Raw genomic sequence first — 19,339 nt, 5'->3', positions numbered from 1 at the left:
AAAGTATCTGACTAAGGAATCAGAGTCTGTTCTGGGAAATCAGTATTGAGTACTTAGGAGTTAGCCTTTCTTTGGGGGTCTGGATTATAAGGTATTATGCTTGGGAGGCAATGGCAAGCAGACTTCACCACACAAAGAACAGAAATATGATGACAGCCAGTTCCCAAAGAGAGAAGAATGAGATGGACATGCAGAGAGGAGAAACTCTGCTGAGACTCCGCAGGAAATCTGAGCAATCTGCGTTTGCTCCTGGGTTCTTATTGTGCAGTCCAGCTGCATTTCTGTTTTTGGATCCTGTGGCATCTCCTGGGACAATTCCAAAAGTCTTCCCTTTTTTGGTTAAAATAATTTGGTTATTTGCAATCAACACAGAACCAACATGATCAAAAAGGTGCCCTCTCTAAAGCTGAAGAACGTTATTGAAAAACTAATAACTCATGTAAAAAATAAACTTTTTAACAACAACAAAGTAAAGTAAAACGTTAAAACTAAGGGTAGCCACAGTACTCTCAAGGGCCTCACAAGATAGTTTATAGCTTAATCACTCAAAGTAACCATAATACAATTGATTAAAGAGTTCCAAAGCATGTGCTTTACAAACAACTAGATTTTTCCAGGAAAAAACAAGAGGAAATTATGCTTTAAAAATATGACTTTTATCATCTGTAGGTACCTATAAGCAAAGTAATGTTGATTTAAAGCCAAAAGTGAAACTGAAGATAACTTATTCTAATGTAGCCCTGTTTGAGTGCAGAAAACTAAGAGCCAACAAGGAAAGAAGGCTTCCCCAAGCTTACCAGCCAGCAATGGTAAAGAAGGATTGAAACTCAACTCCTGAATCACAAGTCAGTGGTCTTGCTGCTGCACAATAATGCAGCAAAAACAATCACAATTCTGTTCCTCGCTCCTTTTTCAACAAATAATACAATCCTAAAACTGACCTGATTCTCTGTTCTGTGCTGGCATGAACCTGCGCAGAAATGATAAGAATGGCAGGCACTTTCTTCCTGAAGCAGACGTGTAGTATTATACCTGTGACGAAGACAAGAAAAAACTCAGTTTATGTTCAGAATATAAACTGACTCAGCATCATGAGTCATTCATTTTTTACTGATTTTCTCTTTACCTACTTACTTGTTGTCTTGATTGTTTAATAATGGAACATACGGCACTTATTTAAGACAGATTAAATTTGCTATTAAAAATCCATGAAAAATACAGTTATTTAAAGCTGGTCCCTAAAGACCATCTGATTCAGCTTCTTTATTTTACTGATGAGGAAACTTTTACCTGGAGAAGTTATGCAAAGAATAAATGATAACACAGCTATTTAGTGTTAGAGCCAGATTCAGAACTCAACCCTTACCACTTCTGGTCCAGTACTCATTTGTGTATCAGAGACCACACTGCCTCTTTTCTTTTTTTTTTTTTTCCTATACCTCTTTTATTATTATTATTATTATTATACTTTAAGTTGTGGGGTATATGTGCAGAACGTGCAGGTTTGTTACAGAGGTATACACGTGCCATGGTGGTTTGCTGCACCCATCAACCTGTCATCTACATTAGGTATTTCTTCTAATGCTATCCCTCCCCTATCACCCCACCCCCTGCTATCCCTCCACTAGACCCCCACCCCGCAACAGGCCCTGATATGTGATATTCCCCTCCCTGTGTCCATGTGTTCTCATTGTTCAACACTCACTTATGAGTGAGAACATGCACACACTGCTTCTTTTCTTGGAAAAAAAATTCATGCTATTTCTCTAGGTGTATTTGTCATGCATCTCAAGATACTTGTGGTATAGGCCTAAGTTGATTTGTTCTAAATTAAAATTTTAAAAATTGTTGTCTCATTCAAAGGTCATATTCTAGTCTCAAGTTATTCAGGGTGTCCTATATAGGATATTTAAATGTTTCCTTTCATTTACCAGTCAATATTTCCATATGAAAACATTAGCATATGAATCATGAGATATAGTTTCCAGGCTTCTAGTAACTTTGCTCTCAACAAGTTCTATGGTCTAGTCAAACACATTTTTTATCCTAAGGCTCTTTAATTCAAAAATGAGGAGACTGGACTAATTCCTATGAGCCTTCTAACTCTAAAATGTCATACCAAAGAATAGCATCATCTTTAATGACATTCTGCTTTTCAGATGAGCTATGTGTTTTTGTCATATAACTTTGTTAAACTCTTTAATCATATTATTACAGTTCAAACAAAATCAGTAATATTACCTTCAATAGACAGACAATTATTCAAAAACCTGACTAATGATAACCTAGTTTTGCTGTCTCATTATCTAGCTGGTTCTTATACTACAGGAATCCAGCTAGAAGTAAAAGAAAAATCATTGTTTTCATTTTTTTTTTAATTTTTAATTTTTACCTGTACATAGTCAATACATAGATTTATAGGGTACATGAGATGTTCTGATACAGGCATACAATGTGTAATAATCACATCAGGGTAAATGGGGTGTGCATCATCTCAAGCATCTATTACTTCTTTGTGCTATGAACATTCCAATTGTACTTATTTTTTAATGTACAACAAATTATTGTTAGCTACAGTCACTCTGTTGTGCTATCAAATACTAGATCTTATATATTCTTTCTAACTATATTTTTGTATCCATTACCATCCCCAGTCCTACCTCACCTACTACCCTTCTACCCTTCCCAGCTTCTGGTAACCATCATTCTATTCTCTATGAGTTCAACTGCTTTAATTTTTAGCTCCCCCAAAAAAGTGAGGACATGCAAAGCTTGTCTTTCTCCACCTGGCTTGTTTCGCTAACATAATGTCCTCCAGTTTCATCTATGTTGTTGCAAGTGACAGGATCTCATTTTTTTATGGATGAATAGTATTCCAATGTGTATGTATCACATTTTCTTTATCCATTTGTCTGTTGACAGACACTTAGTTTGCATCTATATGTTGCCTATTTTTGTTTGTTTTTTGAGACAGACTTCTGCTCTTGTTGCCCAGGCTGGAGTACAATGATGCAATCTCAGCTCACTGCAACCTCTACCCCTCAGGTTCAGGCAGTTCTCCTACCTCAGCCTCCCAAATAGCTGGGATTACAGGCATGAACCACCATACCTGGCTAATTTTGTATTTTTAGTAGGGATAGGGTTTCCCCATGTTGGACAGACTGCACTCGAATTCCTGACCTAAGGTGACCCACCCACCTCGGCCTCCCAAAGTTCTGGGATTACAGGCATGAGCTGCCATGCCTGGCCACTGTTAACAGTACTACCATAAACATGAGAAGGCGGATATCTCTTTGATACACTAATTTGCTTTCTTTTGGGTATAAACCTAGTAGTGGCATTGCTGGATCATATATGGCAGTTCTATTTTTGGGTTTTTAGGAACTTTACTGTTCTCCGTAATGTCTACACTAATTTACATTCCCATCAACAGTGTACAAGAGTTCCCTTTTCTCCACATCCTTGTCAGCATTTGTTATTGCCTGTCTTTTGCATAAAAGCCGTTTTAACAGGATGATACCTCATTGTGGTTTCGATTTGTATTTCTTTAATTATCAATGATGCTGAGCACGTTTGTTTGCCATATGTATGTCTTCTTTCGACAAATGTCTATTCTGATCTTTTGCCCATTTTTTAAATCAGATTAAGGGAAAGTACTCTTTAAAAGTCTACCTCTTGGGTAGTTTCTAAGAAATATCCTAAATTATTTCTTCAAATCACTGATCTAGTTATTCATCCAATAAGTTTTTACTGAGTCACTTGCCAGATGGCAGATACATACAGGCTTAATGAGACAGAAAGCTTTAAAACAAGATAATCCTAGTGAAATACTGAGTGCTGTTAGGAATTCAGGTGGCAGTAGAGGTTAGGCAGAAGTAATGACATGTCTCCTAAATTATGACTTCAAATTATAGCTTCTTTATCGTTTAATATATTAATTACTATATACAATTATTTGGAACATTTTAAATTCAAAGCAAAATAATAGAATGAACATCCAGACACCTGTCACCCAATTCAAGAAGCTTAGGGTAAGTTATTGGTATTGTTCTACTGATTTGCCCCTCCTCCATTACATGCCCTGCCTCTCTTACCCCTATACCCCCTGTAACTGCAATCGTGTATTTTGTGTTTATCATTAGTTTGCTTTTTAAATAGCATATCACATAGGTACATCTTCCTGAACAATATGGTGTTTCATTTTGCTTGGTTCTGAATTCTGTAAAAATGGTATCAAACTCTGTTCTCCTGTCTTGTAGGATATGATTTTTTCATTCAGTGTTTCCAACACTCATCCATGTTGTTGCATATGGTTGTAGTTCATTCATTTTCACTGTAGAATAATACTGCATTGTGCAAACATACAGTATCACAATTTAATTATTCGTTCTCTTGTCAATAGCTTATTTTCTCCTCCAAGTTTTGCTATTATGAACATTTATGTTATGAAAGTTCTGACACGTGTCTCATGTTCCACATGTGTCCGAGTTTCTCTTAAATACATGCCTAAGAACTGGGGAATAATCTTATGTTTAATTTTTCATGATGATGCCAATTTTTAATTCCCTTAAAATGTGTTTGGCAATTTATAACTTCACTACCAACAGGTAGTAGCAGAACTACCGCATCTACAGCCTCTCCAACAGGTAGTAATGCCAATTTCTTAATTTGGGGGTATAACATGGTATCTAATTGTGGTCTTAATTTGCATTTCCTTGTTAATTAATGATGCTGAACATTTCTTCATGTTTCTTGGCTACCTCATATTTCCTCTTGCATGAAATGCCTATTCACATATTTTACACATTTTCCTCCTGAGTTCTTTGCTATTTTTTTATTGTTTCATGTGTACTTTGTATGTATTTGGATGCTCATTACTTGGTTTTACCAGTCTTTACCAAATATAGGCAACTGTTGAGAAAAGGGAGCAGAAGCAAAAATAGCAGGTGACCAGAAAACTGGAAACAGCAAGTTAGAGTACCAATGACTCTCTAAACCCATATTTTTTTTTTTTTTTTTTTGAGACGGAGTTTCACTCATGTTACCCAGGCTGGAGTGCAATGGCACGATCTCGGCTCACCGCAACCTCCGCCTCCTGGGTTCAGGCAATTCTCCTCCCTCAGCCTCCTGAGTAGCTGGGATTACAGGCACGCACCACCATGCCCAGCTAATTTTTTGTATTTTTAGTAGAGATGGGGTTTCACCATGTTGACCAGGATGGTCTCGATCTCTTGACCTCGTGATCCACCCGCCTCGGCCTCCCAAAGTGCTGTGATTACAGGCTTGAGCCACCGCGCCCGGCCCCATTTTTTAATGTAAATGTAATCTGCAGATATCTTAAAGTATCAGAAATCTAAAATATTATAAAATCAATCTAGATTTACAATCTCTCATTTTAATATAAACTCAGCCAAGAGCAAATGCTACAAAATGATTTCAGTACATTCTAACTACAGTATGCAATATAATATAATTTTCAGGGATCAAGTTTTATACAGGTCACAATTTAGACCGCAATTTAAAGTTCCCATTTTGATCCTGACATTTTACATATTTTTATTTCATGCTCTGCTTGCTTCCAATTTAGAATAAGTGAGTTATATTGTCAGAGGGTTAAGTTTAAATGTATATGCACATACGTACAAAAACTAAATTTCAAAATTAAACTATGTAAATTGAAATGCCACAGAAACCTGAATTCCAGACTTAGCAAGATGATTAACTATATCTCTGGCCTATCTATGTCTTTTGAGTTGGTATTCTTACATTAATACATAAAATGGAAATTGTGCTGGGTTAATTCCAAGACGCTTTGAATCAATCATATTCTTTGGGCGGGGAGCAGTGGCTCACACCTGTAATCCCAATACTTTGGGAAGCCAAGGCAGGACTATCACTTGAGAACAACAGTTTGATATCACCCTGGGCAACATAGTGAGACCCCATCTCTACAAAAAATTTAAAAATTAGCTGGGCATGATGGCACACATCTGTAGTCCTAGGTACTTAGAAGCCTGAGGCAGGAGGATCACTTGAGTCCAGGAGACTGAGGCCACAATGAGCTATGAATGTGCCACTGCCCTTCAACCTGGGTGCCAAAGTGAGGCCCTGTCTCTTTAAAAAAAAATTCTTTGGCTTGAAGATCAATGAGAAATTTTTTTTTCCACATAGCCCAGAAAGATTTTGTGGAGTTTCTTCCCAAACTTTATACAAAATAGCCAGTTAAACTAAATAATAATAAAAACTAAATTTTCTGGAAAAAAAATTTAACAAGCAATTTTATATAGCTCTCCTAAGGCCTCCCAGGACTCTTGCCAGATCATCTGATGAAATGCATCATACAGGAAAAAAAAAATTCAAAAGTCACAGAAAATATCACTCTACAATAGCTGACCTTGATTCCTACACAAGCAATTAGAAGAGAACTTCCAGAATCTCTCATGACATTTACCTCCCTATCTGAATCTGTACCCCTTTCCCAAATTTCAGGATTCACATCAAAATCTAACTCCACCACTTTGCTACTAGATGTTACATGCCTAAAACATCAATGTTATTGCTCTAGGAAATCCCACTTATCTCTCCTATGTCATCAATTTCTTCCTTCCAATAAAGCAAAATCATTGGCAAATACATTTCCAATCATTAGAAAACAAACAACAAAACCTCTTGACTCCTTGCATGCCTCTATGTGATGGGCAATTTCTCTGATTCTTTTTTCAGCAGAACATTACAAATATGTACTCTCTGCCTGCAAGTATACTTCCATTCAAATTTAACATACTCCAATTAGACTTTTACCACAAACCACACCGCTGAAACTTGAAGGTCATCAATCACCTGCATATTGTTAAATCCAAAGGTCTGTTAGGTCTCATCTTTATTGACTTATCTGCAGCATTTAGAAAGACACATCACATCTGGATACACATTCTTTTCTTGGCTTCCAGAGCCAATTCTATTGGTTTCACCCTATCTCACTGACCTCTCCTTGTCAGCCTTCTTTGCTAGTTCCTCCTCTTCTCCTTGACATCTAAAGTTCAAGTTCTTACCCTCTTTCTCTAATCCATCAGCAAGTACTATTCACTTTATCTACAAAAATACTGAGAATCTGACCACTTCTTGCCACCTGCATAGTTACTATTTTGGTCAATGCCTGTATTGTCTCTCACTTGGATTTTTGCCATAGGTTAGTAATTGGCCTTCCAACTCCGACCCTTGTCCTACTTTCAAGTCCCTTCTCATCAAAGTAGCCAGAGTGATCCAGACAACCTAACGTAAATCATAAATCATAAAACACTGGGCTCCCAAAATCTCCCCATGGCTACCCAACTCACTCAGAGTAAGCCAATTTTTTTAATGACATAAAAGAATCTATAAAATTTGGCCTCCATTACCTCTGACTTAATTTCCTACTGACTTCCTTGCCATTCCTTTTACAGGCCTGGCACATCCCTGCCTTGGGGCCTTTATACTTGCTATTTTCTGCCTATATGCTTTTCTAAGAGATGATTACAGTAGACCCTCCCTTATCTGTGCGGGTTGGGGGTCGGATAGGTTCCAAGACCCCCAGTACATGCCTGAAACCTCAGATAGTACTGAATCCTATATGCACTACATTTCTCCCCACACGTATATATCTGTGATAAAATTTAATTTATAAGTTAGGCATAGTACTCTTATGCTTTGGGGCCATTATTAAGTAAAATAAGGGTTGCTTGGATATAAGCACTGTGACACTCTAACAGGTATATTTCCCTTCTATTCCTGTGTGTCTACGTCCTTCCATGAAAATGTGAAATCTGTGAGGGCAAAGGTTTTATTTTGTTTGATGCTACAGCTCCAACACCTAGAAAAAGATCCGGCACATAGAAGGCATTCAAAGAACATTTTAAAAAATAAATAAATAGTTACTCTCTTAGGGCTAAAAATGGGAATCTTTCCTAGTTTATAAAACTAAATAATCAGGGACAATCTAAATCATCAGGAGACAAGTAGATTTTTGATATAAAATAATCATTCTAAAATTTCTTCAAAATATAATTGATAATAATGATAACCCCCAAATACTTTAGTAGACATTATAGTTGATACTTCCATAAATTTAATAAACTAACAAATAGTTCCACCTATAATTAGGTTGTAGACTCTGGCCATCCACAGAATGACTCATTTCTTTCCCACTAACTGCTGTCATATTTAACAATGGTTGGCTTGCAGAATCATAACACCAACACACAGGAAAATATTACAAAAATGTTCATTCCAAACTGGTTCCAGACAAAGAACCAAGCTCGTTATAAATGAGGAAAGTCTAAAAGTAAAGGGCAGATATTTTTAAATGTTGTCAATATTTTGTTTGAAAATAATTTCAAACTTACCGAAAAGTTAGTAAGAATACAAAAATCACTTATACCCAGATTCAGCCATTATTAATGTCACCTCTTTACTTTTTCATTTGCACTCTTAAGCTCTCTCACACTTTCTTGCATTCACACACACACACACACACACACACACATACACGCACCTTTTTTTCTTGAGGAAATCCGAATAAACTATATACATCAAGCCCTTTGCTCCTTTGCTTCAATGTGCATTTCTTTAGATGTACTCTCTCTTATAAGGAAAGCACAGTGATCAACTTATGAAATTATAACATTGTTACAATATTTTTATATACTCTATGGTCTATATTCCAAAATTCTAACTTTTCAATTGATCCAATAATATCCTACATGGTATATTTTCCCCCATTCAGTAAAAGATCCAGTCTAGGGTCAGGTACTATAGTTAGTGGTTCTCTCTCCTAAGCCTCCTTTAATTTGGAACACTTCCATAGTCTTTCTTTGTCTCTTATGACACTGACTTTTTTAAGGACCACAGTTCCCTCCCCACTTTTTAAAGAACATTCCTTCTTTTGGACTTATCAAATGTTTTCTCATGATTAAATTCAGGTTATACAGTCTTGGCCCGAATACTACAGAGGAGATGATGTGTCCCCTCAGGGTGTCCTATCTGGAGTCACATGGTGACCATCTGCCCCATATTGTTGTTGGATGCCACCAATATGTAATCAGTATTTTATCCCTTGCAATTAGTACACAGTCTGTGGGGTGATGCTTTAAGACATTGAAAATATCCTGCTTCTCATCAGTATTTCTCCCTAATTTTGTTATGAGTCTTGCCCTACCTAATATCTACTATGCTGGCTACAAAATGATTTTCCAACTCTACAGCTCAGAGTTGTACTTTAGAAAAGAGCCTTCCTTTCTCCTCTCTTCATTCACTTTTTTTTATCATCACTATGGATTTACTCCTATTTTTAATGGTTCATAATTTATTATTGTACTTATTTGATTATTAAATTATCACAGATTTGGCTAGGAGGAATGTCAACAGGCTTCTTGTGACATGTTCTTATTTAAAAAAAAAATTTCTATTTTATAGCATTAAAAAATAATCCAGGCTCACCTGGTATGTATCACTCCAACAACCTCAAAACATTTACTCAATCCCCAATACATCTAAAAAGTCCCAGAAGTGCTTTGTCCATATCACTATGAAAAGTAAACCTAATAACGAGTTCAAGAGTTGCCTGCAACCCTTCTCTTTCAACTCTACCCAAACTGAGGGTATACAGTCAATACTATATTATTAATAATAAATTACTTAGATTCACTCTTTGTTCCCTCAATGGGGGTATAGTACTAATTTAAAATACATTCATGTTCATTTGTTTCAGTGGATTAGGATTTTCCCCATTTCCATCCTTATTTTGAATACTGATAAAAACACTATGAAAAGCCAAAACCACATATTTTTTTAAAAAGGTATACTTTGAAGTATCATTCCCTCCCATAAACCTCTGGTCTCATTATCTCTCCCCACCCCTTCCTTTTGTAAAGTCAAGCACGTATTTGTATGTGTTATTTTCCCTTTTTTCTTACACAAAAGGTAGCACATTATATATTCTTGTTCATAGTAGCCAGCTCAATCCAGATTGAAGGAAGTTCTTTCCAAAGCCTTTTATAAGACACAATATCCTGATATCAAAACCAGACAAAGAGATTAAGAGAAAAGACTAAAAATCGCCTATTTTTTGTGAAGATAAACGCAAAATCTTTTAACAAAGTGTAAGGAAACCAAATCTGGTAACATATAAAAGGGATATTACATCATGATCAAGCGCATTAATCCTGGAAATGCCAGGCTGGTTCAATATTCAAAAAATATAATTTATCATTATCAATAAAGATGAAAAACCACATAATCTCAATAGATATTTTTAAAAGCATTTGACAAAATTCAACATCTATTAATGATAAAAGCTCTACTAAACTAGGAATAGAATGAAACTTACTCAACCTGATAAACAGCCTCTTTAAAACAGATACAGCTAACATCATATTTAATGAAGAAAGACTGAATGTTTTCTGTTTTTAATATATACTGGAAGCTAATGCAATGAGGTATAAAAAATAAATAAAATGCATACAATGGAATGGAAAAAGTAAAACTGCCTTGATTCCAGGCAGAATGAGTGTCTATACAGAAAAGCCCAAAGAATCTACCAAAAAAAACCTCCCTAAGTTAATAAGGGAACTTATCAAGACTGCAGTACATAAAATTGAATACAAAAAAATCAATTGTGTTTCTACATATCAAAAATGAAACAACTAAAGTTATACATATATAACATTACATATGTTATATATGTAATATATATGCAACATTATATATATTACATATAATATATACATATAAACAACTACAGGTTATATATATGTTTGTATATATATAGTACCATTTATAATAGCACCCAAAACACATGAAATGCTGAGGGGTAACTCTAACAAACTATGTGCCAGATTTGTATTCTGAAAACTACCAAACAATGATGAGATAATCACTAATGAGATCATCACTGATAACAACGATGAGATAAACCAAACATGACTTAATAGAGAGATATTCTATGTTCATGAATTTGGAGGCAATATATTCAAGAAATCAGCTCTTTCCATATTTACCTACAGATTCAATGTAATCCCAATCAAAATTAGAGCAGACTTTAAGGAAATCAACAAGATGACTCTAAAATTTACATGAAAAAGAAATCAAGAATAGTCAAATCAATTTCGAAACAAAACAAAATTCGAGGACTCATATTACCTGATTTCAAGACTTACTATAAGGGCCGAGCGCGGTGGCTCAAGCCTGTAATCCCAGCACTTTGGGAGGCCGAGGCGGGTGGATCACGAGGTCAAGAGATCGAGACCATCCTGGTCAACATGGTGAAACCCCGTCTCTACTAAAAATATAAAAAACCAGCTGGGCATGGTGGCGCGTGCCTGTAATCCTAGCTACTCAGGAGACTGAGGCAGGGGAATTGCCTGGACCCAGGAGACGGAGGTTGCGGTGAGCCGAGATCGCGCCATTGCACTCCAGCCTGGGTAACAAGAGTGAAACTCCGTCTCAAAAAAAAAAAAAAAAAAAAAAAGACTTACTATAAAGCTATGGTAATCAAGATAGTGTGGCAGTGGTAAAAGTCACTAGGGAAAAGCACCTAGATCAATGGAAAAGAACAGAAATTCCAGAAGCAGATGCACACAAACGTGGTCAATTGATTTTTGACAAAGATGTCAAGCAATTTAATGGGGGAAAGAAAAAATTTTCACTAACAAGTGCTAAAGTAACTGGATATCCACAAGCCAAAAAAAGAAAACACACACACACACACACACACACACACACACACACACAAATTCAATCAACTCACACAAAAAACCACATATAAAATTTAACTCAAACTAAACCACAGACATAAATGTACAACCAAAAACTACAACTTCCAGAGAAAAACTTAGGGCAAAATCACTGTTACTTTGAGTTAGGCAAAAAATTCTCTAACAGGATATAAAAAGTAAAAACCATAAAAGAAAAAAATGGGCAAAGTGGATGTCACCAAAATTAACTTCTACTCATCAAAACACACTGTAATAAAAATGAAATAAGGCCAAAAACCGGAGAAAGTATTTGTAAAACACATACCAGACGGGTACCCAAAATACATAATGAATTCTTTAAACAATAAAAGAAAAGCAAACTGATTTTAAAAAGAACAAAAGATGTCAACACTTACTTTAAAAACAAGGATACAGATAGCAAACAAGCAATGAAAGCTCAATACCGTTATTTATGAAAAGCAAATTAAAACATTTTGAATGCTGCTATGAACATTAGCCTTCTTGTGGACATGTGCTTTTATTTATTTTACACATATTCCTAGGAATAGAATTTATAGTTCCTAATCAATATGTTTGAATTTGCGAGACACTAATCAATTGTTTGCTAAAATGGCTATTACCATTTCACCAGGAATGACAGGAAACTTCCAGTTGCTGCATATCCTTACAAAATGTAACATCATCAGATTTTATTTTTAGCCATTCTAGTTAGTGTGTAGTGGTACCATTCTATGGTTTCATTTTGTATTTCTCTGATGGCTAGTGATATTGAACATCTATGTATCTGTACCTATGCAGTATATATTTGTCATTCACATATCCTTGGTAAAATATCTGTTCAAATTATTTGTTCATTTTTCGACAGGGTTCTTTGTCTTCTTATTAATGAATGGTGAGAGTTCTTTATATATTCTGGTTCACATCCTTTGCCAGGTATGTATATGTTTTGCAAGTATATTTACCAGTCTGTGGCTAAACATTTTATTTTTTTTTTAATGGTGAAGTATGTTCATTTTGAGAAATTTCATTGAGCTTCACACTTATAATTTGCTCACTTTTATTTATGTATATATAGTAAACTGGAACACGGGTTTGAACTGTGTTGTCTACTTATATGTGGAGTTTCTTCTGCCTCTGCCACATGAGACAAGACCAACCACTCCTCTCTTCCTCCTCCTCTTCAGCCTACTCAATGTCAAGAAAATGATGAAGATCTTTATGATGACCCACTTCCACTTAATGAATAGTAAATATGTTTTCTATTCCTTATAATTTTCTTAATGACATTATCTTTTAACTTTCTTGTAAGAATACAGTATATAATACATATAATTTATCCATAAGATGTGTATAAATTGACTGTTTATGTTATCTGTAACGCTATCAGTAATTAAGTTTGGGGGAAACAAAAAAGTTATATGTAGATATTCAACTACACAAGGGGTTACTCCCCCTAGCCCCAACATTGTTCAAAAATGAACTGTACTTGACTTAAGTTTATTTTTTAAAAAACAACAAAACTGCTCTTTAAAGGTGACAAAATCTTCATCAACTAGTAAATAGCCTAAGGGTGATATACATACTAACAACTGGAAAATAAGTCTTTACACTACCAGTTATATGCCATTCATTGTGTTAGGTCTCTACCAGATACTCACACATAAATCCTAAGATTAGTAAGGGAGAGTAACTGTTGAAGGCTCCCCTCTTGCAATTTGACCTCTGAATTATAAACATTCCAGATTAGGATATATTGTACTTTTTGTTAATTATAGAGCAAATTTTAAATGGAAATTTTATGTTGATGGGGAAAGCAAAGAAATTCAACCTAAGTATAATTACAAGAAAAACTAACTCGTATAATGGTTTCAATAAGTACGTGACTGTCAAATGCATATGCTAAAACAAATAATAAGACGCTACATATCTTTCGCTGACTGAACAAATAGCTTTATGTAAGTATTATTTTATTAGTCTTTAATTATTCCAAAATTATCACTCCTAACTTTAGGAAGCAAAAATCAGCAAGATATGGTGGCTCATGCCTGTAATCCCAGCACTTTGGTAGGCTGAAAGTGGTGGATCACTTGGGCTCAGGAGTTCAAGACCAACCTCTACAAATCCAGTCTCTACAAAAAAAAAAAAAAAAAAAAAAAAAAAAGTACAAAAAATTAGCTGGACATGGTGGTACACACCAGTACCAGTTACTTGGGAGGTTGAGGTGGGAGGATCACTTGAGCCTGGGAGGAGATTGCAGTGAGCTGAGATCTTGCCACTCCAGCTAGGGTGACAAGAGTCAGACCCCATATCAAAAAATAAATAGGCTGGGTGTGGAGGCTCATGCCTGTAATTCCAGCACTTTGGGCGGCCAGGGCGGGTGGATCACCTGAGGTCAAGAGTTCGAGACCAGCCTGGCCAACATGGTGAAACTCCATCTCTACTAAAAATACAAAAAATCAGCCAGGCGTAGTGGCTAAGACAGGAGAATCACTTGAACCCAGGAGGCGGAGGTTGCAGTGAGCCGAGATCGTGCCATTGCACTCCAGCCTGGGCCACAGAGTGAGACACTGTCTCAAAAAAATAAAATAAATAAGCAAAAATATATATAGTCACTGGATGTGGCTAAAAGTCTTGCTTAAGTTTTGGGAACTTATAGAATACATTATTACTTCAGTAGTCGACACTTCATAGAGTAGCTGGTAAGCTTATAATCCTTCCCTTTACTGTGCCATGAAAAGATCAAAAGATAAAAAGATAGGGAGGAAAAAAAAAAGCTACTTGAATGAACCTCTCACAACAGGGTCATAGCCTAAAAAAATTCCTGTCCCATGTATATGTTCACCAGAAATCTGCTAACAAATCAAAATATAAAGACTCTTAGTAATTTGGTGGATAAGATGACCCACATCATAGACCAAGTCATACTCCTCTGGCCAGCCTGGCCATTGCTCAATAGGTTCATGAAAACCACCAGGTGGAAGTAGAAGCAGTTATGCAAGGGCTCATTTGCACAAACTTATCAAGATGTCACTGTCAGTACTGTTGAGAACCCATCTATTTGCCTGAGTCCCTCATAGAGACTACCTCTTAGCAGTCAAATTTTATCAAGCCCTTTGCATTACAGAAATGGTGATGGCTGGTTTTCACTGTAAGAAACACCAATTCTGAATTTGTCTCTGCCAGGACCACCATTAAGTGAATACTTCATATAAATCACACTCACATGGCCTCTGATCCAGGAACTCACTTTAAATGGTGATAGATGGATGCCCAAGGTCCTCACTAGTCTTCTCCAGACACAGCGTCTTCACAGAAGGTGGTAATGGCATTTTGAAGCTTGACATGCAAGCTGTTGTGCCACCTAAAACCTTCTGAAATTGGGGTGCTATCCTACAGTATATAAAATAAGCTCTGAACCACCTACTAATAAATGATGTCTCCCATCCTCCCAACGCCGGAACACACTGGATGTGGGAACTGTGTGGTGATGGTGGAGATGGTATATTTCATCTGCTCTCAAAGTTCTGCTTCTTGTCTTAAGAACTCTGGAGTCTGTTGATCTAAAAGTTTTATTTAGTACCCAAGAATGAAATACTTATACCAAGAAACAAAATAACTGTTTCACTTAATTGAAAGCAGAGTTTTATTTCCTCATTACAATAGAAAAACAAGCAAAATGAAGGCTACAGAATTGACTGGGGTGACTGCTCCTGACAATCAAGGAGAAGACAGGTTGCTACTACACATCTGGGGCTAGGAAGACCAAGAGAAAAGAACTCGAGGGAATCTCACAGAGTATTCTCTGGCAGTGCTGCCCATAGCTACCAAACCTCAGATCCTTTCAGGAATGAAGGACTGAGTTAGCTTGCTAGGAACAGAACCCTGATATGCCAGGATGCTAGCAGAAGGGAACAGAAATATGTAATCTGAAGTGAAACACGTTAGGGCTTTGTCCTCAGATGCAAAACTAAGAATTGTAGCCACCATTTATTTTCTTTTTTTTTTTTATTGCATTTTAGTATTTTCTTAATAGTCACTGGTATGTAATAAGTACCCCGTCCTTCCCTTTAAATACATTTTCTCTTTATTTCCTCCTCGTTTCCCTCAAGCATGCAGATGGCAAGTTGGCAGGACTTAAATTTAGGTTGTAAAATACCAAGAGAGAATCACAGTGGAACCAGAAGGCAGCATGATATCACCCAGACTCAGTAGTCCTGTGGCACTGCCTCTGGATATGGTACCTCAACTTGCTTTTGGAGTTTCTCCCACTGGAAAAACTGCATCAATAGATGGGATAGCAGGGTTAACTCTACTAGTGGGGAGGGAAGCAAAGGGAAAGAGGAGACAGGAAAAGCATTGGTTAAGCTACCAAAGAGTGAGATGTTCTAGACACCTCCTAGGAGGGCTGCCCAGTTTTTGACTTCTTCTTTGGGAACAGCTCCCAGCACCGAGAGGTATATTCCTGGTGTGCTATAGATCATAATTCTGCATACCCTGGCTCTGATACAGGCATACGCCTGATCTGAACAAGGCTAATTTAATCCTTTCTTGATGGAATATATACATTGAAGATGCAAGGCAGAGAGACACTAAATCTTTAGGGCAAAGTTACCTTAATAGCAGGAGTCTAGGAACAAGGCATAACAATATCTGCTGGGGCCGGGTGCGGTGGCTCACGCCTGTAATCCCAAAACTTTGGAAGCCCAAAGCAAGCAGATCACGAGGTCAGGAGATCAAGATCATCTCAGCTAACATGGTGAAACCCCATCTCTACTAAAAATAGAAAAAATTAGCCAGGCGTGGTGGCACGAGCCTGTAGTCCTAGCTACTCGGGAGGCTGAGGCAGGAGAAATCACTTGAACCTAGGAGGCTGGATTCAAGTGAGGAGGGTGCAGTGAGCTGAGATCGTGCCACTGCCCTACAGCCTGGGCAACAGAGCAAGACTCCATCTCAATAAAAAATAAAAAAATAAAAAAAATTCCTCCTAGGCTGGGCACAGTGGCTTATGCCTGTAATCCCAGCACACTGGGAGGCCAAGGCAGGCAGACTGCTTGAGTCTTTGAGTACAGGAGTTCGAGACCAGCCTGAGCAATATATAAAAAACCCCACATCTACCAAAAAAAAAGGCACCAAAAACCAAAAATTAGCCAGGCATGGTGGCATGTGCCTGTAGTCCCAGCTATTCAGGGGCCTAAGGTGGGAGGACCACTTGAGCCTAGAAGGTAGAGGCTACAGTGAGCCATGATCATGCCACTGTACTCCAGTATAGGTGACAGAGCGAGACCTTGTTTCAAAGGTAAATAAGTAAATAAATAAATAAATAAAATTCCTGCTAATGAGATCCTCAGAACAACTCTGATTTCTTCCGTTCAAGGCCCACTTGTTCAATCCATCATTCCATTCCCAGTATGAGTCCCATAAATACCTTTTCGCCTCCTTGAGGTAGCAAAGTGTCAACTGACTGCAACCAAAAAATGCTACTATAACGTCTAGGAAATAAATGAAAGGTGCAAAGGTTCTCATTTTAAGGTCAATTTATCATAATCATGCATTTTCCTTGCTTCCTCTTACCTAACTCAGAAACTAAATTCCTAAAAGGGTAATTTTGCCTTCTAAAGTGTGATATGAGAACCCTCATATCCTCCTATTTCACAAGAAAGCATATTTACTTCAGTGCTTAAGTTTGTTCATTTGAGCAGCAGTTCCCTGTTAAGACATTACTATGAGGCATCAGTAGTACTTTACATCTCATGATGTCATACCAGTGCCAATAAAGCAAACTAAATGATTACTGATCAACAATAGATGCTTAATAGTATATAGAAAAAAAGATACTTAGTAGTTCGTAAAAGAATGTCAAGCCCAGCCTGTCTCTGCTCTCCATGTGCGTTGCTTCTCCTGCCACTTAAATCCTAATCACCAATATGCACTTGTGATAGTAGATGGTTTCACAGTTTCGCCCCAATCTTTAATTCTGGATCAAGTTATCACTAACATTACCCAGCCTTCATACTACAAACTAGATAGGATTTCTAGCTTGTTATGATGCCTACCCTGTTCTACTCCTTCCCCTTCTGCTGCCCTTGCCCTGTTTATAGCTCAGTGATTATAACTAAACTTCTGCTTTGACACTTTTTGAGGTCCCTAGTCTGATCCTTCCTGGCTTTTCTCTTCCTACGACTGGGAAGTCTAAATTACCAGTCCCAATCCCAAGGACTGATAGCTAGAGCCCTATATCCACAGACAAAATTCTCTGGTGGCCCCTCATACATATATAAACATGTATGTTCTCATTCATTTGATCATTTAAACACACACATCCTCCTCTTTCAGATTCCATGTGCTTCTTCCCCTTGAATTCCCATTAATAGGTTGACTGAATTATTCTCTGGCAGTTCTACCCCTGACATGGCCTACCAAATAGAACTTTTCCTCAGCGCCTGAAGTTCAGGTTAGATTGGCTCTAACATGCAGCACTACACCTTAAATGTGGACTGATTCCAGCCTGTCCTGCATAATGGTTACCTCTGCTTTATTCTATAGCTTGGACATGTGCTCTCATATCACAAATACAACAAAGCTCTATCAAATTTTGAGACATAAAAAGTAAGAAAATTTACAGAATTTTAAAATATAGCAAATATACAAAAGAAAAAAGTTATTTTCTAAATGGCATAAACTGGAAACTTGGCAATATAGTACAATTAAAACAATAATATAGGAAAGAATCCTACACATTCACATACCCAAATTTATTTTTCTTTTTTTTTTTTTTTTTTTTTTTGAGACGGAGGTTCGCTCTTGTTACCCAGGCTGGAGTGCAATGGCGCGATCTCGGCTCACCGCAACCTCCGCCTCCTGGGTTCAGGCAATTCTCCTGCCTCAGCCTCCTGAGTAGCTGGGATTACAGGCACGTGCCACCATGCCCAGCTAATTTTTTGTATTTTTAGTAGAGACGGGGTTTCACCATGTTGACCAGGATGGTCTCGATCTCTTGACCTCGTGATCCACCTGCCTCAGCCTCCCAAAGTACTGGGATTACAGGCTTGAGCCACCGCGCCCGGCCCCCAAATTTATTTTTCAATCACCAGATTATAATTTTTACAATGGGGGAAATGACAATGACTACATTACATTCTGTAAATATGTTCTATTATAGCATATTGAAATAGTCATCTGATTCCCAAGAGTTCTAGGAGCAATTTCTTAATGCAAAACTTGAGGTACATCACAGCAATAAAATAGTATATATATCTAGTCACATAAATCAGTGCCTCTTCTAATCAATGCTGAATTTTCCTCTATGAAACTTACTCAATTTCTAAAATCTCTTTAGTGCCAGAAAATGGGACTCCCATCACTTTCTCCAAAATCTAGTTTTGTTATTAATACTACACCTTCATTAAAGTTGCTTCCTCTGCTGGCTTTCTCTACAACCTGATTCCTAACTAAAGATCAAGCCACAGATGGGATCACCACCAAAAAAACTTACCAAGTAGCCCAAGATTCAAGGACAAAAGTATATATATTTACCTCAGCCACCTTACAATCCAAGAGAACTGCAGTAAGAACAAGTATAGTAGATAATA

The 19,339-nt window shown here is 37.1% G+C and overlaps 1 protein-coding gene across 10 annotated transcripts in view; it reads right to left on the bottom strand.

Moving 5' to 3' along the window:
* WDFY3 (WD repeat and FYVE domain containing 3) overlaps window positions 1-19,339 on the bottom strand; it is a 296,888-nt gene that overhangs the window by 263,021 nt on the left and 14,528 nt on the right. For 5 of the 10 annotated variants that reach the window (XM_032239703.1, XM_032239702.1, XM_032239706.1 and 2 more), the window contains exon 1: window positions 942-1,443. The exons of 1 other annotated variant lie outside the window; for it this stretch is intronic. The gene's annotated coding sequence lies outside the window, so the exon portion shown is untranslated. Of the gene's footprint in view, window positions 1-941; window positions 1,444-19,339 lie in introns of those variants that run through there. 4 more of the 10 variants (XM_032239698.1, XM_032239700.1, XM_032239705.1 and 1 more) reach the window with 2 other exon arrangements.

The sequence above is a fragment of the Sapajus apella genome, unplaced genomic scaffold, assembly GCF_009761245.1.
Source record: "Sapajus apella isolate SASKATOON/1434 unplaced genomic scaffold, GSC_monkey_1.0 scaffold45, whole genome shotgun sequence".
NCBI classification, from domain to species: Eukaryota; Metazoa; Chordata; class Mammalia; order Primates; family Cebidae; genus Sapajus; species Sapajus apella.
Note: the sequence above shows the minus strand (reverse complement) of the source record. Positions and strands in the feature narration are given on the sequence as shown.